The sequence below is a fragment of the Triticum urartu genome, chromosome 4A, assembly GCF_056163025.1.
Source record: "Triticum urartu cultivar PI428250 chromosome 4A, HENAU_Tu73, whole genome shotgun sequence".
Taxonomy (NCBI): domain Eukaryota; kingdom Viridiplantae; phylum Streptophyta; class Magnoliopsida; order Poales; family Poaceae; genus Triticum; species Triticum urartu.
Window position 1 is genome coordinate 504873486 of NC_141876.1, and position 26139 is coordinate 504899624.

The window sequence follows — 26139 nt, forward strand, 5'->3', positions numbered from 1 at the left end:
CGAGCCTCGAGCTTGGAATGCGGAACTACTCCGCCCCTTTTACACTTGAGCTCAACCTTGGACGAGATGTAATAAGAAAAATTCCCGCAGTTCGTTTTTATCAAAGGCAAGAGTGTTCCATTAATTGTTGTCACTTTTGTTTACATACGAAATCCCCCAGTGGGTGACTTAGCTGCGAATCCGTCTCGCCTAAGTTTGAAAAATCCTACCGAGTGGAGAGCGATCCTCCCACTCGGGGGCTTAGCTGCAGTCCAGCACTCGCCTAAGTTCTCTCATTTAGAGACTTAGCTGCAGTCCGGCGCTCGCCTAAGTTTGAAAAAATCCTACCGAGTGGAGAGCGATCCTCCCACTCGGGGGCTTAGCTGCAGTCCAGCACTCGCCTAAGTTTTCTCATTTAGAGACTTAGCTGCAGTCCGGCGCTCGCCTAAGTTTGAAAAATCCTACCGAGTGGAGAGCGATCCTCCCACTCGGGGGCTTAGCTGCAGTCCAGCACTCGCCTAAGTTCTCTCATTTAGAGACTTAGCTGCAGTCCGGCGCTCGCCTAAGTTTGAAAAAATCCTACCGAGTGGAGAGCGATCCTCCCACTCGGGGGCTTAGCTGCAGTCCAGCACTCGCCTAAGTTCTCTTACGAAGAGACTTAGCTGCGGTCAGCACTCGCCTAAGTTTGAAAAATCCTACCGAGTGGAGAGCAAACCTCCCACTCGGGGGCTTAGCTGCAGTTCAGCACTCGCCTAAGTTCTCCTACGAAGAGACTTAGCTGCGGTCAGCACTCGCCTAAGTTTGAAAAATCCTACCGAGTGGAGAGCAAACCTCCCACTCGAAGGCTTAGCTGCAGTCCAGCACTCGCCTAAGTTCTCCTACGAAGAGACTTAGCTGCGGTCAGCACTCGCCTAAGTTTGAAAACTCCTACCGAGTGGAGAGCAAACCTCCCACTCGGAGGCTTAGCTGCAGTCCAGCACTCGCCTAAGTTCTCCTACGAAGAGACTTAGCTGCGGTCAGCACTCGCCTAAGTTTGAAAAATCCTACCGAGTGGAGAGCAAACCTCCCACTCGGGGGCTTAGCTGCAGTCCAGCACTCGCCTAAGTTCTCCTACGAAGAGACTTAGCTGCGGTCAGCACTCGCCTAAGTTTGAAAAATCCTACCGAGTGGAGAGCAAACCTCCCACTCGGAGGCTTAGCTGCAGTCCAGCACTCGCCTAAGTTCTCCTACGAAGAGACTTAGCTGCGGTCAGCACTCGCCTAAGTTTGAAAAATCCTACCGAGTGGAGAGCAAACCTCCCACTCGGAGGCTTAGCTGCAGTCCAGCACTCGCCTAAGTTCTCCTACGAAGAGACTTAGCTGCGGTCAGCACTCGCCTAAGTTTGAAAATCCTACCGAGTGGAGAGCAAACCTCCCACTCGGGGGCTTAGCTGCAGTCCAGCACTCGCCTAAGTTCTCCTACGAAGAGACTTAGCTGCGGTCAGCACTCGCCTAAGTTTGAAAAATCCTACCGAGTGGAGAGCAAACACTCGGGGGCTTAGCTGCAGTCCAGTACTCGCCTAAGCTCTCCTACGAAGAGACTTAGCTGCAGTCAGCACTCGCCTAAGTTTAGAATCCTACCGAGCGAGAGCAAACCTCCCGCTCGGAGGCTTAGCTGCAGCCCAGCGCTCGCCTAAGTATGAAACACTTCTCATGTCCCAAGGACGACGAGAGGCAGGTCGACTGCCACCTTCTCCTTCGGAGCTGCACCACAGACACAAAGTTATTTCGAGTGAAGATCAAATCCCACTCGACGGGTCGTCCACAAAGAGATTCAACGACAAATCAATTACGGATAAAGCCTAAAAGGTCCCAGAAACCTCAGGTCAAAGTACTCGAGCCCCCGGCTCGGCAGAGTTTAACTGTTACACTTCCACTCGGCATTCCGAGGCAAATTTAAGGCAGAGTTTAACAGTTTACAAAATACACTCGGCATTCCGAGGCAAGTTTTTTCATTCCTCAGGAGGAGGAGGACTGGCAGGGGCCACGAACTCATCCAAGTCGATCCCATCTGCGATGCGGGTAGCAACAGCAATAAATGCCTCCATGAAGTCCTCGAAGTTATGCTTCCTCGTGTTGGCGACTTGGATGGCGGCCAGCTTCTCCTCCCGCACCTCTTTACAATGGACGCGGACCAGGGACAGAGCCATGTCAGCGCCACACCGAGCTGAAGACTTCTTCCACTCCTGCACTCGGTCAGAGATTCCATTGAGTCGAGTCATCAGAGACTCGAGATCATTCTGGAGCGTAGATTCCGGCCAAAGTGTCGGGTTGATCTGCATCATGGCAACCTTCAGTCGAGCCAAGTAATCCACGACGCCGTCAACACGAGACTCCAGACGGAGCACGTTCATTGCGGCCTCGTCCTTCACAAGAGAGTTAACAGGGTCCAAGCTCGGCTCCACTCGACTGGTCTCCTCTTCAAAATTCTGGCAAAGCTCTGCATACAAGATTCAAGGATAAGACAATTTTCACAGAATGAGTCGACTCAAAAACCAGTCGGAACTGAATGCGCACCTTCAAGCTTAAGGTACAACTTCTTGGCGAGGCTCCCCAAGTAGCTCTCCAGGTCGTTTCTCCCGCGAGCGAGGCCTTCCAGCTTCTCGCTCAAGGTGAGGTTCTCCTTCTTCCAACGCGAACACTCCCTGTTGGCTTCATTCAGAGCGGTCTTGAGCTTGGTATTCTCTTGTTCTAAGTGGTCGACCGAAGCTAGCTTCTGTGCGGCCAGAGCGGTCTTGTCATCAGCCTCCTTACGGGTAGCAGCCAAGTCCTGATCCTTCTTCGCCAGAGCTTCTTTCAGTTTTTCTGCAAAAAATGATGATTGAGTCGGAGAAAGCGAAAAGATACTCAAGCCTAAAAACTAACCAGTCGACAAAGACGTCTTACCTGCGGCGCCGTCTCTGACCGTCTGCAGTTCTGTCCTGGCCAGCTCCAGATCAAGGTTCATTTGAATTTGCTGCTTCTCCAAGTCAGCCAAGCGGGTTCCAAGGTCACAAGATTTCTGAAGTCAAAGAGGAGGAGTTACAATTTCAGTAAAAAGGAAAAAGCAACAAAGGCAGTAAATACTAAGACTACGGTCGACTGCCAGCAGTCCACCATAGTCTCGGGGACTACACCCAGTGGGTGCACTCAGCGTGCCCCCACCGGTTCCTATCCCACTCGACCGATCCCTGAAGTCGAGTCCAAGACAAGCTGCTTCCGAGCAGTTAAGAGACAATAACAGAGTTTCTAAGACTACAGCCGAAGCAAAACATTCGACAGTAGCCTCGGGGGCTACACCCAGTGGTTGCACTCAGCGTGCCCCCACAGTAAAAAAAAGAGAGAAAGACGTCGACTGCCCGCAGTCGACAGGATTCCGTTCCATTCGACATGACCCGATCAGACAGAGCGAAGAAATTCAACTACAACAACTCAATTTAAAGACTACAGTCGACCGCCAGCAGTCCATCGTAGTCTCGGGGACTACACCCAGTGGGTGCACTTAGCGTGCCCCCACTCGTCCAAGAATTGGCAAACACACCCAGTGGGTGTACAAACTTAAAGACCTTCGGAAAAGAGAATCTTCAAAGGACATATCGAAACAGACCAAGTGTTGAAGTCGACTGACCTGGACATTACTTTGAAGAGCCGAGCTCGCGTCATATGCCGCCTGGCAAGCCTCCCGAGCCACTTTCACCTGTTCCATCATGACTCCAGCCTGGCGTACAGCCTCCTTCGCAGCAGCTGCTTGGTCCTCAGGGATGGGGTACGCAGCAAAAAGCAAAGACGGATCCGCAGTCGACGCTGAAGGCCGCACACTCGTCAGAGGAACAGCGAAAGTCACGGAAGCCCGAGTGGGTTCGCCATCGTCCCGAACCGCAGCCTCAGGCGCCGGAGTGGATTGCGGAGTCTTGCCAGCCAACGCCTTCTTCTTCCTCTGGTCCGTCGTCGTCGTCGTCCGGGAGGTCAATAACATGAGGAGGAGCTGCAAGGAAAACATTCAATCGCAATAAAGTTTCAATCGACTCAAAAGCAGGAACGTCAGTGATCGTACCAGGGTTGGAGGTGACAGCGTCCTCCATCTCGTGGTCGTCATTCCTGGCGGAGACCTCAGAAGTTGCACCACTGCAAATCTCGAAAGTTGGTCAATTGGCTCAGTGAATCGACCAAGGATCCGTCCACAGTCGACAAAGGAAAGCAAGTGTTGTTGTTACCCAGAAATGGTGGGAACAGCTATCTTCATCTTGGGCAAGGCCTTGGGCGGCTTGGATGGCGTCACTCGTGGGTGCTTAGGAGCCTTCCCGGTCGGCGGAGGTGAAGAAGTCCGAGGGCGTTTCGACGACTGCCCAACAGGAGCAGTCGCCTTGTCACGTTCCCACGCTGGATCGTGGGTGAGCTTGGACTGCCCCTCCGGGCGGGAGGGCTCAGCCTCCTCCTCCTCTTCGCTGGAGAAGATGTCGTCACCTTCATCTCCCTCACTGTCGGACTCCCACTCGCCCTGGTCGTCCCCGCTCTCGCCTCCGCTCCCCTCACCTTCCTCAGTCGACCCTTGTGCCCCGTTGGGCGTCGAGTACATCTCAGTGGTCGCCTGGAAGACAACAGACAGGACGAAAGTCAATCGACTTATCCAAAGAAGACCAATACAGAAGGCCAAATATCCGACACAAAGACATACCTGGTCCACTTCATATGAGTTGTCGAGTGGAATTACCCTTCTGGCTCCTTGGGGGTTGTCTTTGTTCCCCGTGATACTTGACAGCCACCCCTCCAGCATCTCATCGGTGACCTCCTCCGGGTGGATCCGAGTGGTGTCGTCAAGGCCAGAATACAGCCACATCGGGTGGTCTCGCGCCTGGAGCGGTTGAATGCGCCTCTGGAGAAAGACCTCTAACAGGTCCATCCCAGTCACCCCCTCACGGACAAGCTCAACCACTCGACCCGCCAACACCTTGACCTGGGCCCTTTCCTCCGGCGTGACTTTCAGAGAGACAGGCTTCTCGGCTCGGTCGAGGGAAAAAGGAGGAAGACCAGTCAACTGTCCGGGGGTCGCCTGGTCCTGGCAGTAGAACCAGGTCAACTGCCAGCCGCGGACCGACTCCGGGAAGGTGATAGAGGGAAAACAGCTCTTCCCCCTCGTCTGGATCGCCAGGCCCCCGCACAGCTGGATCACTTGCGTCTTTTCATCACTCGACTTGGCCTTTTTAACCGACTGAGAGCGGCAAGTGAAAATATGCTTGAAAAGCCCCCAATGCGGACGGCAACCCAGGAAGGCCTCGCACATGGAAATGAACGCGGCAAGATAGACTATGGAGTTGGGGGTAAAGTGATGGAGCTGCGCTCCGAAGAAATTCAAGAAACTCCGGAAGAAAGGATGGGGCGGCAGAGAAAACCCTCGGTCGATGTGGGTGGCTAGGAGCACGCACTCACCATCACGGGGTTGAGGTTCGATCTCTCCCTCCGGAAGACGCGCAGCTTCGTGGGGAATGGCTCCCCCCTCGACCATGTCGTCAAGATCCTCTTGCCGGAGCACCGAGGGCATCCAGTCGCCCTGGATCCAACCTTTGGGCAGAGCGGTCCTGGAGGAGGATCCGCCCCGAGCAGATCTCTTCCCTTTCCCCGCCGCCGCCGCCTTCTTCACGCGCTCCAAAGCGGTGGTCTTGCCCTTCACCATCGTCGCCAGAGAGATCTCGCACGGGCTCGCGGCGTTAGGGTGAGAGCGGAGGTAGAAGAGAGACTGGCAAAGGGAGAGAGGAAGAAGGAAGGAGAAGAGAGCGCACGGCTTGGAAACCCCGAGCCGGCGACTTATAAGGGGCCGCTCCCGAGTGGCTGACCGGTAGGCCCAGGCCATCCAGTCAAATCCCGCAACAGACGCGCGCGCAGTACGTGGCGAAAAAGGCGACGCGGAGATTGAGGAACTTCCGCTTTATCGCTTCCGATTACTGCGGCTGCTCCTGTCCCGCGCGCTTCCCAAAATCCAAATCCCGCGACATCCGCGGGCCGCAGAACAACTTGCTAAAAAACAGAAGACCCCGATCGCGCCGGCACTCGGTATGGCACAAATAAAGAAATTCACTCAACGGAAGGCCTGGAATGGATCAAGGCGACTGAAAAAGGTTGGCAACGTCATCCGTGACGATTGTCCCGAAACGAGGCGCTCACATAGCCCGAGGAACCAGTCGGAAAGATCTCCAACTCTTTCCCCACTCTAACCTCGATCCATTTGGGGGCTAATGATGAAGACATGTACCTAGGGTAGGGACACGGACCTGACCGAAGAGTCCTACTCTAGGACACCCCTGGGAGAAATCACCTTTCAATCGACTTGAAGGCATCCCACTCGACAGGTTCAAGACACTCGACCAAGAAGCTATCACTCGACCATGAAGCCAACCACTCGACCGCCGGGAGATCTATAGTCACTTCGCAGGCAAACGGTCAGCTGTTAAGTAGTCTTTATGGTCATTATAGCTCTTTATTAGGGGCGTTACCAGTAACGCCCGACCTTAAATGTACCTTAAACCCTGCATTACTGGGGGCAGGAGGGAGCCGGCGAACTCTATATAAGCCACCCCCTCCTCAGTAAGCAGGGTTCGCACCCCTGTAATCTATACACGCATAATCCAGTCGACCGCCTCTGGGCTCCGAGACGTAGGGCTATTACTTCCTCCGAGAAGGGCCTGAACTCGTAAACCTCGCGTGTAACAACTTCCCAATAGCTAGGATCTAGCCTCTCCATACTCACCCCCCTACATCACTGTCAGAGTTAGAACCACGACACTGCTCCCTGCATCGCACGTAAGAAAAACCAAAAATCCCAACTCCAAAACTAGGATCCCCTTTTAGACACTTCACCCACCATATACACATGGCATTTTACAGGGAAGGCATTCGGGACGCCCTGCCGAACCCACGACAACGCGCCAACAGGAGGCACCGAGGCTGGGTAGGCCAAAAAGGAAGGCGGTCAGGACGGAGACACCGGCGCAAAGGTATAACAAACCCCACTCCGTGTTTATCGTCTTTCTTGAAATATAATGACACCCGCGTTTCTTTAACAGAAAAAACGCTCGCCGGAATATGTCCGGCGATGCTGCCAATCAAGCTTCCACCAGTCGGGCGCCAGGACCGTACATGGAGGCAGAAGGCGATATGGGGCAGGCGCCGGATAATCCCCCTACAGAGGATGCAGATAGATTATCCGCTACAAACTCAGAAGTGGAAAGCGCCATGAATCATAGGCGCCGCCGGGCCGTACTCCGCGACGCTTGTTTCCCACCAGAGGCGTTTGACGCCTTCAATTCTGGAGAGGCGTACCTCCGTGCTGCTCAAGATGGTCTAGCCAGAGCCACGGATCAGTATGTAAAGGATGTACGGGTGAGTAAATCTGATGATTTATATGTATCAGTAGCCCCTGAGACTTGAAACAGTTAGCAGAACTGATTTAAGGATCATCTTTAATGTGGAGGTTCTTATAGAGAAGAATACTAGGCTGTCCCAGGAGCTGGAGGAATGCAAGACCCAATTGGGGGCCGCTCTTGCCGCATTGCAGGAGCAGAAAAAGCCTCCCGCTGGTAACATTTACTTTAAATAATGGTGGTTACCATATAGTGTGCGGCGTGTCTGCAGATCTAACAATTGATTTTGCAGATGAGTCCGAAGAAAGTCCGGGGGACCAGCATGTTATGCGACAGCTAGAGGCTGGCAAACGCGTGCTGACTAAGGTTATGCTGGAGAAAAACAATCTCCAAGACGCCAACATTAAGCTGAACATGGAACTAAAAAATGTTCGGGGCCAGCTTGCGGACTCCGAGAAGGAGAATAAGCGGCTTCGGCGCGGCATTTTCAGTAAGTGTTTGAACGAATCCTTTTTAAAGGAGTTCAGCGAAGAAGCTATCTAACAACGTTATGTCTGTAGGTATGCTGACGGGTCATCTCGCGGAGGAAATGCCCGGGTCTGTGGGTGATCTTCTATCCGAGCTGTCACATCTGCACGAACAAGTTCGGCAGGTGATGCAGGGTGTTGCCCAGGCCTTGTGGCCGTTTGTCTCCCTGCCAGAAGGCGTTGCAGAGCTTGCGGAGAAGCTGAAGGGAGCATGGCGGCGCTTCCGTTTATGGAAGATATTAGTCTACCGACAGGGTGCCAGAGAAGCCTGGGCCATGGTGAAGATGCAGTATACCAAGGCAGACCCAAATCACATGGCCGAGGTCGGACCTGTGGGGCCCGACAGAAAAGAGATCCCCGTTAGCTTAGTTTATGGGCAAGTAGAATTAGCCGCAAAGTATTCACAAAAGGATTGTAAGCTGGACCGCCTGTTGGATGGTATAGAGGAGGAATTTAGTCAGTCCGCATGACTATGTAATTAAAGTGACATGTATAATGCCTTCTAGCCGGATTGTAGATCATTTGTCGTTGCAGACCTTTTTGCTTCAACCTCCGGGCCCGATAGTCCGGAGTGAATCTGAATACCCGCTCAGTTATATAAAACCGGGGTATGCGTGGAGACCAGGCGTAGGGGTCATTAGTGCTTTATCGGACAAGTGCCCAACTAGTTATGTTATATTACATGGGTAGTAAGAAACATCTTCCAGGGAGAATAGTTCCGTTAAGGGTTCCTTTCCCTGGGTAAGCATGCCCTAAAGTGCATGTCCGGATTGCGATAAGAAACGCAGAAAAAGCATCTGGGGGCAGATATGGACAATAAATAAAAATCATCTTTTGTTCACTGACCGAATATTCCCTTAAGAACGCTAGCTTTCGGCTTCACCCAGTCTGAGGTACACATCCGGCTGACCCGGCAGTAACAATCGCATAGGTGCTCCCCTTATGCCCTAGCCGAATTAACGGGAACGTAGGGCATAAATACAAGAGCCAGGCAACCCAGCTTGGCCAAAACTTAAGTCATATCGATGCATATAATGGTGAAAAAGGTACATGCGGAAGTATAACACATGTGTTGGGCGTGAGGCCCAGATAAATAATTTAAGCTTCTGTGAAAGAAGCCCCCAGGTATGAAGAGTGCAGCTAGTGCATCTGTAATGTACAAGTGAGGCACAAGGTGATCCTTGAAGGCCTAGAGAAATAATAACAGAAAGAAAGAAAGGGAAACAAGACAGATGATGTATATGCAGAAAATGGACAAAGGGAGGGGACTAACATAGAGTCCGGTGCTAGGCGTAGAATCTTCGGAGCCTGGCCGCGTTCCATGGGTTCGGCTTGAGTCGACTAGTCGATGCATCCCGTAGTCGATACGCTCCACCGGTCAGAACTTGGTCAATAATGAAGGGACCTTCCCATTTGGGCTCGAGCTTGTTCTTTTTCTTATCCGGCAGGCGTAGAACTAGTTCGCCAATGTTATAAGTTTTGGCCCGTACTTCTCTGCTTTGGTATCTGCGAGCCTGTTGCTGATAAAATGCGGAACGGGCTTTGGCTACGTCGCGCTCCTCCTCCAAGAGCGAGAGCAGCAGCGCAAGCAAGAGCAAGAGCACACAAGGCAGGGGACCAAGAGCAAGAGCAGAGCAGCAGCGGAAGCGAGAGCTAAAGCAGCAGTAAGTCCTACTGATGTGGACGTCGCCGCCGAGGGAGCGACGTTGTGGAGGAAGTGGCCGGCGACTCCGCCGTGGATGGAGCCGCATCGTGTCGGCTCTGGACCGAGCGCCGGCAGCACCGTGAGATCGAATCAAGAAGAAAATGCGGCGATTAGTGTACAACCTCTTTGGTGGCGCCGATTTGGCCGCATCTTCATCTAAGGAAACGGTGATGATGATGCTCTTCCGGTGGTGCAGGTGAAGACAGCGGTGTGGGAATGGAGGTGGCGCGAAAGACGAGGGGAACGTCGGGGCAGCTCCTTGGAGGCGGAGGACGGGGTGGCTGAACCAGCGGGACGACCAGATCGACGACGGATCCTCGTCCGGTACGGTGGATGAGGGACGTCAAGGTGTTGATGTGGACGACGTCGTCGGGGAAGAGGCTCCGGCTGGGTGGCAGACGGAGGAGGGTGTGGGGCTTCGCGGGTTTTCCCTACCTCGATGTATGAATGGGTGGATGGATGGGATGGGAGTGGGGAACCATGGCTTAGGGACGCGCTTGTCCGAAATGTGCGGTAAGTTATGAAAGTACCCCCACTAATTTGAGGTGGTTCTTTCGGTTCAGGGGTATCATGGGCATTTCACGTGTCGGGATTTCATAGGAGGTGGGAGTTTTCGCGCGCATTGTAATTTTGGAATAGCAAGGCGCGGGTTGAGATGGAGGGTGTTGTTGGAGCACAACGAGACAAAGATATATCTTAAATATTTCGGGCTAACAAGGGGCGGGTTGAAATTTTCGAACAAGCCTAACATGTACTGTACCAAATCAATTCGCACTACAAATGTCATTCAAAACTTTGAATTCATGTTATGTTCAATTAAAATATTTCGCTATTTGTATAATGCATGCAACTTACTACTCAAATGAACGTTTTAGTGCATTCCAAACATATATACTCAAATGAACTGAGTACTACCGCTTCAATATGAACTAAATTTGAATTCGTTTCTCTATTTGAATAAGATCTACACTAATAATTGTTGTGAAGTCAAAGAATTTGAATTCGTTTCTCTGTTTTAAAAAGATCTACAATCATCATTATTGTCAAGTTAAACCATCGTTTGTGTATTATCTTCACAGCACGCCACATGATTAGTCTCGAGTTACATATGAACTATGTGTACTATATGAACTCGAACTCAATTTTTTGAATCCACTTTATGTTGATTTCAAATCATAGTACATTTCAATCTCTAGCTAGATCTTCATAATCTAAACCATGTCTCATATGTATAATGTGTTTATCACATTATGTATGGTGCCCCGCCCCCTACGCCTACAAGTATTTAGATGTGAGTTGCAAACACCACACATTACCACAAATTCAAATAAAATGTGAGAATGTTTGATATATAGTATTGTTTAGATTGTTCGATATCTAGTTGTAAGCTGCAAACGCCACACATTATCACAAATTCAAATAAAAATGTGAGATTGTTCGATGTATAGTATGGTTTAGATTGTTTGACATTTAGCTGTGAGTTGCAAACGCCATGCATAATCACATTATCGTATAACATGTGCAAAACCACAACACGCGTATCACCTCTATATTCATGCATACATATGTTTAAAACAATATGATCTCCTATTCAAATATATGAATCCACTTTCATGTCAAATTATGATCTTTGTTAGTCTCTTACACCCACACAATCCTCTAACCTTAGTAGCTACCACTAACTTTCTCTCGTGCATGCACACGCCCTCCTCTACCTCTGATGTCTACACAACCTTCTTCTTATAGACGTTGTTGGGCCTCCAAGTGCAGAGGTTTGTAGGACAGTAGCAAATTTCCCTCAAGTGGATGACCTAAGGTTTATCAATCCGTAGGAGGCGTAGGATGAAGATGGTCTCTCTCAAGCAACCCTGCAACCAAATAACAAAGAGTCTCTTGTGTCCCCAACACACCCAATACAATGGTAAATTGTATAGGTGCACTAGTTCGGCGAAGAGATGGTGATACAAGTGGTAAATGGATAGTAGATATAGGTTTTTGTAATCTGAAAATATAAAAACAGCAAGGTAACTAATGATAAAAGTGAGCGTAAACGGTATTGCAATGCGTTGAAACAAGGCCTAGGGTTCATACTTTCACTAGTGCAAGTCCTCTCAACAATAATAACATAATTGGATCACATAACTATCCCTCAACATGCAACAAAGAGTCACTCCAAAGTCACTAATAGCGGAAAACAAACGAAGAGATTATGGTAGGGTACGAAACCACCTCAAAGTTATTCTTTCCAATCAATCTGTTGGGCTATTCCTATAAGTGTCACAAACAGCCCTAGAGTTCGTACTAGAATAACACCTTAAGACACAAATCAACCAAAACCCTAATGTCACCTAGATACTCCAATGTCACCTCAAGTATCCATGGGTATGATTATACGATATGCATCCCACAATCTCAGATTCATCTATTCAACCAACACAAAGGACCTCAAAGAGTGCCCCAAAGTTTCTACCGGAGAATCACGATGAAAACATGTGCCAACCCCTATACATAGGTTCATGGGCGGAACCCGCGAGTTGATCACCAAAACATACATCAAGTGAATCACGTGATATCCCATTGTCACCACAGATACGCATGGCAAGACATACATCAAGTGTTCTCAAATCTTTAAAGACTCAATCTGATAAGATAACTTCAAAGGGAAGACTCAATCCATTACAAGATAGTAGAGGGGGGAAGAAACATCATAGGATCCAAATATAATAGCAAAGCTCGCGATACATCAAGATCGTATCACCTCAAGAACACGAGAGAGAGAGATCAAACACATAGCTACTGGTACATACCCTCAGCCCCGAGGGAGAACTACTCCGTCCTCGTCATGGAGTGCACCGGGATGATGAAGATGGCCATCGGAGAGGGATTGCCCCCTCCGGCAGGGTGCCGGAACGGGTCTAGATTGGATTTCGGTGGCTACGGAGGCTTTTGGTGGTGGAACTCCCGATCTATTGTGCTCCCTGATCGTTTTAGGGTATATGGAGATATATAGGCGGAAGAAGTACGTCAGGGGGGCCACGAGGGGCCCACGAGGGTGGAGGGCGCGCCTAGGGGGTGGGCGCGCCCCCTACCTCGTGGATTCCTCGAAGCTCCCTTGACGTGGACTCCAAGTCTCTCGGGTTGCTTTCCTTCTAAGAATAAGTTCCGTGAAGTTTCAGGTCAATTGGACTCCGTTTGATTTCCTTTTCTTCGAAACCCTAAAATAGGCAAAAAACCAAAAACTGGCACTAGGCTCTGGGTTAATAGGTTAGTCCCAAAAATAATATAAAAGTGTATAATAAAGCCCATAAACATCCAAAATAGAAGATAATATAGCATGGAGCAATCAAAAATTATAGATACGTTGGAGACGTATCACCCTCCCCCTCCCTCAGCATTCTATCCATCACGCACATTCATTTTTTTCTTTAGGTCGTTCTCCCATAGTCTCCACAACTCCTTTCCGACACACACCGATCGATAAACCTCTCCAGCGATGTCTGCCTACAACATACACACGCACCTTCAATCTCCTTCGTTATGTGTCCTTGCCTCGTGTCTCTCATAAGGTCCCACACACGTGTAAACTCTCGCCCCTCTTTTCATCGATCTCATAACCGCACACTCCTCCCCCTATTTAGCTAGTAGCTGGGCCTCTCGCACCACCTCCTAGCTCCATTCTCTCTGTCTATCCGTCTCGCCGGGCCTTATTTTCCTCTAACAAATGGACGTACACCGACTGATCTCCCGCTATACATATAGCTAGCTAGGTCCTTATAACTCGTTATTCCCCACGCGTCGATCGATCTACCTCATTAGTTATGTCTCTCCCTTCCTCCGACAAACAAAAATCCCTACTCTTATTGATAATATTGCAGTTCCACCCTCAGGTTGTCTAGTAGGCCTCTCCCACCATCTTCGAGAAGCATCTCCATCACCCATCCAACACTCTACCCCTCTCCCTCCCTCTCTCTCTCCTCTCTCTTTCTGTCCTATCCTATTTCCTGTCCTTCAGTTATGTATGGATGTCAACCGATCTCCCTCAAGACATAGCTGGGCCTCTCCTTCTCAACACATACACGAGTCGTTCTACCTCTATAGTTAGGCCTCTGCCTACCCCTCCCCCACCCCCTCCCACACACACACACACACACACACCGATACATCGAGCGCTCTAGTCATGTCTCCCTGCCACACACAAACTTGACATGTGCCCTCTGACGTTCCGGTAGGTCAGTCGCCCTATATCTTTGACTTGCACACACACACAATTTCGATGGCTCTCTTCATCAATCTCGCACCCACTCACTTGATCCTCTCTTTGACTCTATCGATATATATGACCCCTCCCTCTCTTCTCGTGGATCGCCCGACCCTCTATATATGATATGGATAGGCCTCCATTTCACACACATTGCATGCAAATTTTTTTGAGATGTCATCGACACATATTCCCACAAATACATTCACGAAATCAACCTCCCCCAAACAAAAAACACTCATGGACGCACACGCCATTTGTCTAGGTTTGTATCTCTCACACACACCCACGTAGGTGGGGGACGTGTGAAGGAAATATGCCCTAGAGGCAATAATAAAGTTATTATTTATTTCCTTATTTCATGATAAATGTTTATTATTCATGCTAGAATTGTATTAACCAGAAACATAATACATGTGTGAATACATAGACAAACAGAGTGTCACTAGTATGCCTCTACTTGACTAGCTCGTTAATCAAAGATGGTTATGTTTCCTAACCACGGACAAAGAGTTGTTATTTGATTAACGGGATCACATCATTAGGAGAATGATGTGATTGACATGACCCATTCCATTAGCTTAGCACTTGATCATTTAGTATGTTGCTATTGCTTTCTTGATGACTTATACATGTTCCTATGACTATGAGATTATGCAACTACCGTTTACCAGAGGAACACTTTGTGTGCTACCAAACGTCACAACGTAACTGGGTGATTATAAAGGAGCTCTACAGGTGTCTCCAAAGGTACATGTTGGGTTGGCGTATTTCGAGATTAGGATTTGTCACTCCGATTGTCGGAGAGGTATCTCTGGGCCCTCTCGGTAATGCACATCACTTAAGCCTTGCAAGCATTGCAACTAATGAGTTAGTTGCGAGATGATGTATTACGGAATGAGTAAAGAGACTTGCCGGTAACGAGATTGAACTAGGTATTGAGATACCGACAATCGAATCTCGGGCAAGTAACATACCGATGACAAAGGGAACAACATATGTTGTTATGCGGTCTGACCGATAAAGATCTTCGTAGAATATGTAGGAGCCAATATGAGCATCCAGGTTCCGCTATTGGTTATTAACCGGAGACGTGTCTCGGTCATCTCTACATTGTTCTCGAACCCGTAGGGTCCGCACGCTTAAAGTTTCGATGACAGTTATATTATGAGTTTATGAGTTTTGATTTACCGAAGGAGTTCGGAGTCCCGGATGAGATCGGGGACATGACGAGGAGTCTCGAAATGGTCGAGCCGTAAAGATCGATATATTGGACGACTACATTCGGACATCGGAAAGGTTTCAAGTGATTCGGGTATTTTCGGGGGTACCGGGGAGTTACAGGAATATGAGGAAGAAGCAATGGGCCTCATGGGCCAAGTGGTGGAAGAGAGGAGGCAGGGCGCACGACCCCCCTAGCCCAAACCGAATTGGACTAGGGGGCCGGCCCCCCTTTCCTCCTTTTCCTCCCTCTCCTTCCTTCTCCTTCTCCTTCCCTTCCTTCCTCTCTCCCACTTGGACTAGGAAAGAGGGGGGAATCCTACTTGGAGTAGGATTGCCCCCCTTGGGCGCGCCTCCTCCCCTTGGCCGCCTCTCCCCCCTTGCTCCTTTATATACGGGAGCAGGGGGCACCCCATAGACACAACAATTGATCCTTGAGATCTCTTAGCCGTGTGCGGTGCCCCCTCCACCATAATCCTCGATAATATTGTAGCGGTGCTTAGGCGAAGCCCTGCGACAGTAGAACATCAAGACCGTCACCACGCCGTCGTGCTGACGGAACTCTTCCCCGACATTTTGCTGGATCGGAGTCCGGGGTTCGTCATCGAGCTGAATGTGTGCTAGAACTCGGAGGTGCCGTAGTTTCGGTGCTTGATCGGTCGGGCCGTGAAGACGTACGACTACATCAACTGCGTTGTTATAACGCTTCCGCTTTCGGTCTACGAGGGTACGTGGACAACACTCTCCCCTCTCGTTGCTATGCATCACCATGATCTTGCGTGTGCGTAGGAATTTTTTTGAAATTACTACGTTCCCCAACAGTGGCATCCGAGCCAGGTTTTATGCGTAGATGTCATATGCACGAGTAGAACACAAGTGAGTTGTGGGCGATATAAGTCATACTGCTTACCAGCATGTCATACTTTGGTTCGGCGGTATTGTTGGATGAAGCGGCCCGGACCGACATTACGCGTACGCTTACGCGAGACTGGTTCTACCGACGCGCTTTGCACACAGGTGGCTGGCGGGTGTCAGTTTCTCCAACTTTAGTTGAACCGAGTGTGGCTACGCCCGGTCCTTGCGAAGGTTAAAACAGCACCAACTTGACAAACTATCATTGTGGTTTTGATGCGTAGGTAAGAACGGTTCTTGCTAAGCCCAGTAGCAGCCACGTAAAACTTGCAACAACAAAGTAGAGAACGTCTAACTTGTTTTTGCAGGGCATGTTGTGATATGATATGGTCAAGACGTGATGAGATATAAGTTGTTGTTTGAGATGATCATGTTTTGTTGAAGTTATCGGCAACTGGCTGAAGCCTTATGGTTGTCTCTTTATTGCATAAGATGCAAGCGCCAAATAGTTGCTTTACTTTATCGCTATGCGATAGCAATAGTTGCAAGAGCAATAGTTGGCGAGACGACCATGTAACGACACATTGATATAGATCAAGATGATGGAGATCATGGTGTCATGCCGGTGACAATGGAGATCATGACGATGCTTTGAAGATGGAGATCAAAGGCACAAGATGATGATGGCCATATCATGTCACATATTATGATTACATGTAATGTTTATCTTTTATACATCTTATTTTGCTTAGTTCGGCGGTAGCTTTATAAGATGATCTCTCACTAAATTATCAAGGTATAAGTGTTCTCCCTGAGTATGCACCATTGCAAAAGTTCTTCGTGCTGAGACACCACGTGATGATCGGGTGTGATAGGCTCTACGTTCAAATACAACGGGTGCAAAACAGTTGCACACGCGGAATACTCAGGTTAAACTTGACGAGCCTAGCATATAATAGATATGGCCTCAGAACACGAAGACCGAAAGGTCGAGCGTGAATCATATAGTAGATATGATCAACATAGTGATGTTCACCGTTGAAACTACTCCATCTCACGTGATGATCGGACATGGTTTAGTTGATATGGATCACGTGATCACTTAGAGGATTAGAGGGATGTCTATCTAAGTGGGAGTTCTTAAGTAATATGATTAATTGAACTTAAATTTATCATGAACTTAGTCCTGGTAGTATTAGCATATTTATGTTGTAAATCAATAGCTCACGTTGTTGCTTTCATATGTTTATTGTGATAGGTTCCTAGAGAAAATTGTGTTGAAAGATGTTAGTAGCAATGATGCGGATTGGATCCATGATCTGAGGTTTATCCTCATTGCTGCACAGAAGAATTATGTCCTTGATGCACCGCTAGGTGACAGACCTATTGCAGGAGCAGATGCAGACGTTATGAACGTTTGGCTAGCTTAATATGATGACTACTTGATAGTTTAGTGCACCATGCTTAACGGCTTAGAATCGGGACTTCAAAGACGTTTTGAATGTCATGGACCATATGAGATGTTCCAGGAGTTGAAGTTAATATTTCAAGCAAATACCCGAGTTGAGAGATATGAAGTCTCCAACAAGTTCTATAGCTAAAATATGGAGGAGAATCACTCATATTGTGAGCATGTGCTCATATTGTCTGGGTACTACAATCACTTGAATCAAGTGGGAGTTAATCTTCCAGATAAAATAGTGATTGATAGAATTCTCTAGTCACCATCACCAAGTTAGTAGAACTTCGTGATGAACTATAATATGCAAGGGATGATGAAAACAATTCCAAGCTCTTCGTGATGCTAAAATCAGCGAAGGTAGGTATCAAGAAAAACATCAAGTGTTGATTGTTGACAAGACCACTAGTTTCAAGAGAAAGGGCAAAGGGAAGAAGGGGAACTTCAAGAAGAATAGCAAGCAAGTTGCTACTCAAGTGAAGAAGCCCAAGTCTGGACCTAAGCCTGAGACTAAGTGCTTCTACTGCAAAGGGACTGGTCACTGGAAGCGGAACTACCCCAAGTATTTGGCGGATAAGAAAGGATGACAAAGTAAACAAAGGTATATTTGATATACATGTTATTGATGTGTACTTTACTAGTGTTCATAGCAACCCCTCAGTATTTGGTACTAGTTTAGTTGCTAAGATTAATAACTTGAATTGTGAGTTGCAGAATGAACAGAGACTAGTTAAGGGTGATGTGACGATGTGTGTTGGAAGTGGTTCCAAGATTGATATGATCATCATCGCACACTCCCTATACGTTCGGGATTATTGTTGAACCTAAATAAGTGTTATTTGGTGTTTGCGTTGAGCATGAATATGATTTGATCATGTTTATTGCAATACGGTTATTCATTTAAGTTAGAGAACAATTGTTGTTCTGTTTACATGAATAAAACCTTCTATGGTCATACACAACAATGAAAATGGTTTGTTGGATCTCGATCGTAGTGATACACATATTCATAATATTGAAGCCAAAAGGATGCAAAGTTAATAATGATAGTGCAACTTATTTGTGGCACTGCCGTTTAGGTCATATTGGTGTAAAGCACATGAAGAAACTCCATGCTGATGGAAATTTGGAATCACTTGATTATGAATCACTTGATGCTTGCGAACCATGCCTTATGGGCAAGATGACTAAAGACTCCGTTCTCCGGAACAATGGAGCGAGCAACTGACTTATTGGAAATAATACATACTGATGTATGCGATCCGATGAGTGTTGAGGCTCGCGGCAGGTATCGTTATTTTCTAACCTTCACAGATGATTTGAGCAGATATGGGTATATCTTCTTGATGAAACATAAGTCTGAAACATTTGAAAAGTTTGAAGAATTTCAGAGTGAAGTGGAAAATCATCGTGACAAGAAAATATGGTTTCTACGATCTAATCACGGAGACAAATATTTGAGTTACGAGTTTGGTCTTCAATTAAAACAATGAGAAATAGTTTCACAAATTCGTGCCACCTGGAACATCACAGCATAATGGTGTGTCCGAACGTCATAACCGTACTTTATTAGATATAGTACAATCTATGATGTTTCTTACCGATTTACCACTATCGTTTTGGGGTTATGCGTTAGAGACAACTACATTCACGTTTAAAAGGGCACCATCTAAGTCCGTTGAGACGACACAATCTGAACTGTGGTTTGGCAAGAAACCAAAGTTGTCGTTTCTTAAAGTTTGGGATTGTGATGCTTATATGAAAAAGTTTCATCCTGATAAGCTCAAACCCAAATCGGAGAAATATGTCTTCATAGGATACCCAAAGGAGACAGTTGGGTACACCTTCTATCACAGATCCGAAGGCAAGACATTCGTTGCTAAGAATGGATCCTTTCTAGAGAAGGAGTTTCTCTCGAAAGAAGTGAGTGGGAGGAAAGTAGAACTTGATAAGGTAATTGTACCTTCTCCCTTATTGGAAAGTAGTTCGTCACAGAAATCTGTTCCTGTGACTACTACACCAATTAGTGAGGAAGCTAATGATGATGATCATGTAACTTCAGATCAAGTTACTACCAAATCTTGTAGGTTAACCAGAGTGAGATCCGCACCAGAGTGGTACGATATTCTTGCTCTGGAGGTCATGCTACTTGACCATGACGAACCTACGAACTATGAGGAAGCGATGATGATCCCAGATTCCGCAAAAATGGCTTGAGGCCATGAAATCTGAGATAGGATCCATGTATGAGAACAAAGTATGGACTTTGGTTGACTTGCCCGATGTTTGGAAAGCCATTGAGATTAAATGGATCTTCAAGAGGAAGACGGACGCTGATAGTAGTGTTACTATCTACAAAGCTAGACTTGTCGAAAAAGGTTTTTGACAAAGTTCAAGGTGTTGACTACGATGAGATTTTCTCACTCGTATCGATGCTTAAAGTCTGTCCGAATCATGTTAGCAATTGCCGCATTTTATGAAATCTGGCAAATGGATAACAAAACTGCAATCCTTAATGGATTTCTTAAAGAAGAGTTGTATATGATGCAACCAGAAGGTTTTGTCAATCCTAAAGGTGTTAACAAAATGAGCAAGCTCCAACGATCCATCTATGGACTGGTGAAAGCATCTTAGAGTTGGAATATATGCTTTGATGAGTTGATCAAAGCATATAGTTTTATACAGACTTGCGGTGAAGCCTGTATTTACAAGAAAGTGAGTGGGAGCACTACAACATTTCTGATAAGTATATGTGAATGACATATTGTTGATCAGAAATAATGTAGAATTATTCTACAAAGCATAAAGGAGTGTTTGAAAGGAGTTTTTTCAAAGAAAGACCTCGATGAAGCTGCTTACATATTGAGCATCAAGATCTATAGAGATAGATCAAGACGCTTGATAAGTTTTTTCAATGAGTACATACCTTGACAAGATTTTGAAGTAGTTCAAAATGGAACAGTCAAAGAAAGAGTTCTTGCCTGTGTTACAAGGTGTGAAATTGAGTAAGACTCAAAGCCCGACCACGGCTGAAGATAGAAAGAGAATGAAAGTCATTCCCTATGCCTCAGCCATAGATTCTATAAAGTATGCCATGCTGTGTACCAGATCTATTGTATACCCTACACTGTGTTAAGCGAGGGAGTACAATAGTGATCTAGGAAGTAGATCACTGGACATCGGTCAAAATTATCCTTAGTGAAATAAGGATATGTTTCTCGATTATGGACGTAACAAAAAGGTTCATCGTAAAGGGTTATGTCGATACAAATTTTTGACACCGATCTGGATGACTCTAAGTCTCGATCTAGATACATATTGAAAGTGGGAGCAATTAGCTAGAGTAGCTCCGTGCAGGGCATTGTTGACATAGATATTTGCAAAATACTTACGGATCTGAATATAACAGACCCGTTAACTAAAATTATCTCACAAGCAAAACATGATCACACCTTAGTACTCTTTGGGTGTTAATCACATAGCGATGTGAACTAGATTACTGACTCTAGTAAACCCTTTGGGTGTTGGTCACATATCAATGTGAACTATGGGTGTTAACCACATAAAGATTTGAACTATTGATGTTAGATCACATGGCGATGTGAACTAGATTATTGACTCTAGTGCAAGTGGGAGACTGAAGGAAATATGCCCTAGAGGCAATAATAAAGTTATTATTTATTTCCTTATTTCATGATAAATGTTTATTATTCATGCTAGAATTGTATTAACCGGAAACATAATACATGTGTGAATACATAGACAAACAGAGTGTCACTAGTATGCCTCTACTTGACTAGCTCGTTAAGCAAAGATGGTTATGTTTCCTAACCACGGACAAAGAGTTGTTATTTGATTAACGGGATCACATCATTAGGAGAACGATGTGATTGACATGACCCATTCCGTTAGCTTAGCACTTGATCGTTTAGTATGTTGCTATTGCTTTCTTCATGACTTATACATGTTCCTATGACTATGAGATTATGCAACTCCCGTTTACCGGAGGAACACTTTGTGTGCTACCAAACGTCACAACGTAACTGGGTGATTATAAAGGAGCTCTACAGGTGTCTCCAAAGGTACATGTTGGGTTGGCGTATTTCGAGATTAGGATTTGTCACTCCGATTGTCGGAGAGGTATCTCTGGGCCCTCTCGGTAATGCACATCACTTAAGCCTTGCAAGCATTGCAACTAATGAGTTAGTTGCGAGCTGATGTATTACGGAACGAGTAAAGAGACTTGCCGGTAACGAGATTGAACTTGGTATTGAGATACCAACGATCGAATCTCGGGCAAGTAACATACCGATGACAAAGGGAACAACGTATGTTGTTATGCGGTCTGACCAATAAAGATCTTCGTAGAATATGTAGGAGCCAATATGAGCATCCAGGTTCCGCTATTGGTTATTGACCGGAGACGTGTCTCGGTCATGTCTACATTGTTCTCGAACCCGTAGGGTCCGCACACTTAAAGTTTCGATGACAGTTATATTATGAGTTTATGAGTTTTGATGTACCGAAGGAGTTCGGAGTCCCGGATGAGATCGGGGACATGACGAGGAGTCTCGAAATGGTCGAGACATAAAGATCGATATATTGGACGACTATATTCGGACATCGGAAAGGTTCCGAGTGATTCGGGTATTTTCGGGGGTACCGGGGAGTTACGAGAATACGAGGAAGAAGCAATGGGCCTCATGGGCCAAGTGCTGGAAGAGAGGAGGCAGGGCGCACGCCCCCCCCTAGCCCAAACCGAATTGGACTAGGGGGTCGGCCCCCTTTCCTCCTTTTCCTCCCTCTCCTTCCTTCTCCTTCTCCTTCCCTTCCTTCCCCTCTCCTACTTGGACTAGGAAAGAGGGGGGGGGGATCCTACTTGGAGTAGGATTGCCCCCCTTGGGCGCGCCTCCTCCCCTTGGCCGCCTCTCCCCCCTTGCTCCTTTATATACGGGAGCAGGGGGCACCTCATAGACACAACAATTGATTGTTGAGATCTCTTAGTCGTGTGCGGTGCCCCCCTCCACCATAATCCTCGATAATATTGTAGCGGTGCTTAGGCGAAGCCCTGCGACAGTAGAACATCAAGATCGTCACCACGCCGTCGTGCTGACGGAACTATTCCCCGACACTTTGCTGGATCGGAGTCCGGGGATCGTCATCGAGCTGAACGTGTGCTAGAACTCGGAGGTGTCGTAGTTTCGGTGCTTGATCGGTCGGGCCGTGAAGATGTACGACTACATCAACCGCGTTGTTATAACGCTTCCGCTTTCGGTCTACGAGGGTACGTGGATAACACTCTCCCCTCTCGTTTCTATGCATCACCATGATCTTGCGTGTGCGTAGGAAATTTTTTGAAATTACTACGTTCCCATGGGTGCGGTGTCTCACAGGATGAGGTGAAGCTTGCTTACTAGTAGTAGTACTGTACGCCTTACGCCCGCTCCATCGCCCACGCGCGCGGTGGCTCGTAGGACGAGGAGAAAATTTTACTACTCCCTCCGTTTACTCCTCGTCCCTACTACCTTTGTTAGAGAGATTATCATATTGTTTGGAATATATATGTCCTTTAGTAGATTTCAATATGAACTACTAGTACATACTCCAAACACTGATGTATATAGACGTATTTTAGAGTGTAGATTCACTTATTTTGCTCCGTATGTAGTCCATATTGAGGCCCTGTTTGGTTCATAAGTCCTAGGACTTTTTCTAGTCCCTACTCCTTAAAAAGTCCCTCCCTGTTTGTTTTCAGGGACTAAAAAGTCCCTAGTCCCTCCCTAGAGGTTATTGAATGACCATGTTACCCCCAGTATACAGAAAAATAACAACCAAACAACACCATGGGGTGGCGAGGCAATGGGTGCAGGGAGGGGCATTGTTGGAAAAGTCCCAAAAAAGACTCTCCTTGAGAGTCTTCTTCATTAAGTCCCAAAAAGCAAGTTTTAGACCCTAGTAGTCCCTCCTGTTTGGTTAAAAAGTCCCTAAGAGGGACTTTTTTCTAGTCCCTACACTAAAAAGTCCCTAGAAACAAACACCCCCTGCATAAAGTTGAGACACTTATTTTGGAACGGAGGGAGTACATATTTGCTATGATCTTTCAATCATTGAGATGCAATAGCATGCATGTTAGTCTCCTTTGTATTTGATGAAATGTTGCAATGGGCAACCTTGGATGCAAGATACATGTAACAGAAGCTGGAATCTTCATAGCATTGTACTATCTTGCTGATAAATTACAGTACATACTATACTAGTACTTCCTCCATTCCTAAATATAAGTCTTTGTAGAGATTTCACCATGAACCACATACGGATGTATATAGATGCATTCTAAGTGTAGATTCATTCATTTTGTTCCGTATGTAGTCCACCTAGTGGAATCTCTACAAAGACTTATATATTTAGGCATGGAGGGAGTACTATGTAAAGAGTTTGGTATCGCACGGTGTCCAGAAAATATGGTGATAGTGTGAGGTGGGCCATGTAATCACTGAGCCATGTTTTCACTGGTCTTGCACTCCTCCACCGTAAGAATGGAGAAAATTGTAATCTACTAGTACCTCCTTTCGCCGAAAGCGTGGGACATCCAGTAGTCCTACCACCTCAGTAATAATGACCGATGAGCCGTCAAATCACATAGACCCAGCAGTAAGTTGGACGGACGAAGCAACCAACACTCTTGAATCTTCTTCTCCCTTCAATGCAGGCGCCAGTGAGAGGTCACGTCCGCTCTGCCCGAGCATGAATGCGGCACCGATTCTGTGGAGCGGCGCTGACCGTTTCGGGCGGGAAGTGTGTGCGGGCGATGGAGGGGCTTTGGGTGGGCCAGGCTAGTCAGGAGCGGGCGTGGCAGCTGTCCGCCTGTCCCTACCGGACGCCCGGAAACGATAGGATGCACAGACTCTCGCGGCTAAAATCGTACACTACACACCATCTCTCTGTAGGAGTAGGTCGATCTGTCGCTCTCTCTAACACACACATGTTGCTAAACACACACACACACACACAGGTTCATAGAATAGGAAAATCGTGCGAGTGAGAAGCCACAGGAAGTGAGATACAAATGGAGTATGTGCAAGAAGCGAAGAGGTGACGAATATTCCATCAAACCTGGACTGAGGAGTAGTACTCCCTCCGTCTAGGTGTTAAGTCATCTTACGGAAATCAGATATTCCCAAAATGTTTAAGCGTCATCCATTAACTTCGCATCTCAATCCCCTCCTGGCCTCGTTGCTAGCGAGCGTTGTTACTTAGGGAGCATTTGCATCCTTAGCAAGAACAGCTTATAGCATAGCCGGGCAAGGTTAGGCATTTGGAACTGTTAAAATATGTTAGCTTTTGTGGGCCAGCTAGCTTGAGTGGGCTAGAAAAACCTTGCTAGCTCAGGAGAGCCAGATCGGCTCGCTTCTAACGGCAAACTTCGCGTAGTAGTAACATAGACTTGTAACATATGCATGTTACTAGTCCAAGTTACTCACCACTATGACCAACCTAAGCAATGTAACCAAACGCTCCTTACTCTGCCTTGTTATCTCCCGCAAAAACCCAATGCATGGAGCGCAACTACGCGTTGATCAGTCAAGAAATCAAAGTCGGCTTGCATGTGAGTTAATACGTGAACCTGCATGGTAGCTAAAACAACATCTCTTAGTTGTTTGGATTTATTGTTGCGTTTAGAGACAGAAATCGGGGCTTTGATTGGAGGAATGACCGGTCAAGTTTCTCCTTCTCCTCCAATCTGCTTGCACCTTGGTCCCGCTGCACCTTCTAACGTGACTTATTACACCTAGACAGAGGGAGTCGTACGAGATACAGTGGCACACTGACTTAGGTCGAATACAAGTGCCCAAAATTGTGTGCATGTTATAATAAGGATTCACTTAAAATAGTATGTGAGCAAACAAAGGGATCAATTGGACAGTGTTCCCGAGCAGTAGCGAGATGTGTGAGGTAAGATACACCGCTGGTGCTTTTAATTTTTCTTATTAATTTGTTTGTTTCACCGTCTGACTGGTGGGACCCAACATACTACGTGGAGAGAGGTAAGGTGACTAAGGCTGCATTATTTCTGCACCACTGTGGATGGTCTTACCACCAAAGCCACATGACACGATTATGATTTAAATCCTAATGACTCCCACACACAAAAAAGACACGGCATGCTTGTCACACGAATGCAGGAATGTATAAAAGGTTATTTTCCTCTCTTTGAACATAACGGGAGGGTTGTGTAGCTGGTTAGCCTGTTCGCTCATCAAACTTGAGGTCTCGGGTTCGATAACTAAACTTGAGCATAATTCGTGCCAGGAGGATTCTCTGACTACTCAAAATGGATGGATACGAAGCTATACGATCAGCTGTAGCCTTGGCGCTTGTTTTCTAGGGTTTGCACGCTTCACACTCTCTCAAGTATATATATACACGCTGGAGCCTCAGCGCTTGTAGTTGCTCTCTTCACACTCTCTCACCCTCTCCAGATCTAAACAAGACTTTGTTGGCCTCTCTCTCTCTCCCCTCACCGTTGGTCTGCTTGTAGTTGCTCTCTTCACACTCTCTCACCCTCTCCAGATCTAAATAAGACCTCGTTGGCCTCTCTCTCCCCTCACTGCTGGTCAAAGAGCCGGTAGGATCCGTCCATGGGAAGGGAAGGAGGCTTTACGCTGTCGCCGTCGGCGAGGGAGGGAATCCACTACCGGCGCAGCTGTTCACTTTCACCCAGCGGCGGCGCGGGAGGGCCTCCAACCCCTTCTTTTTCTCCGCCGT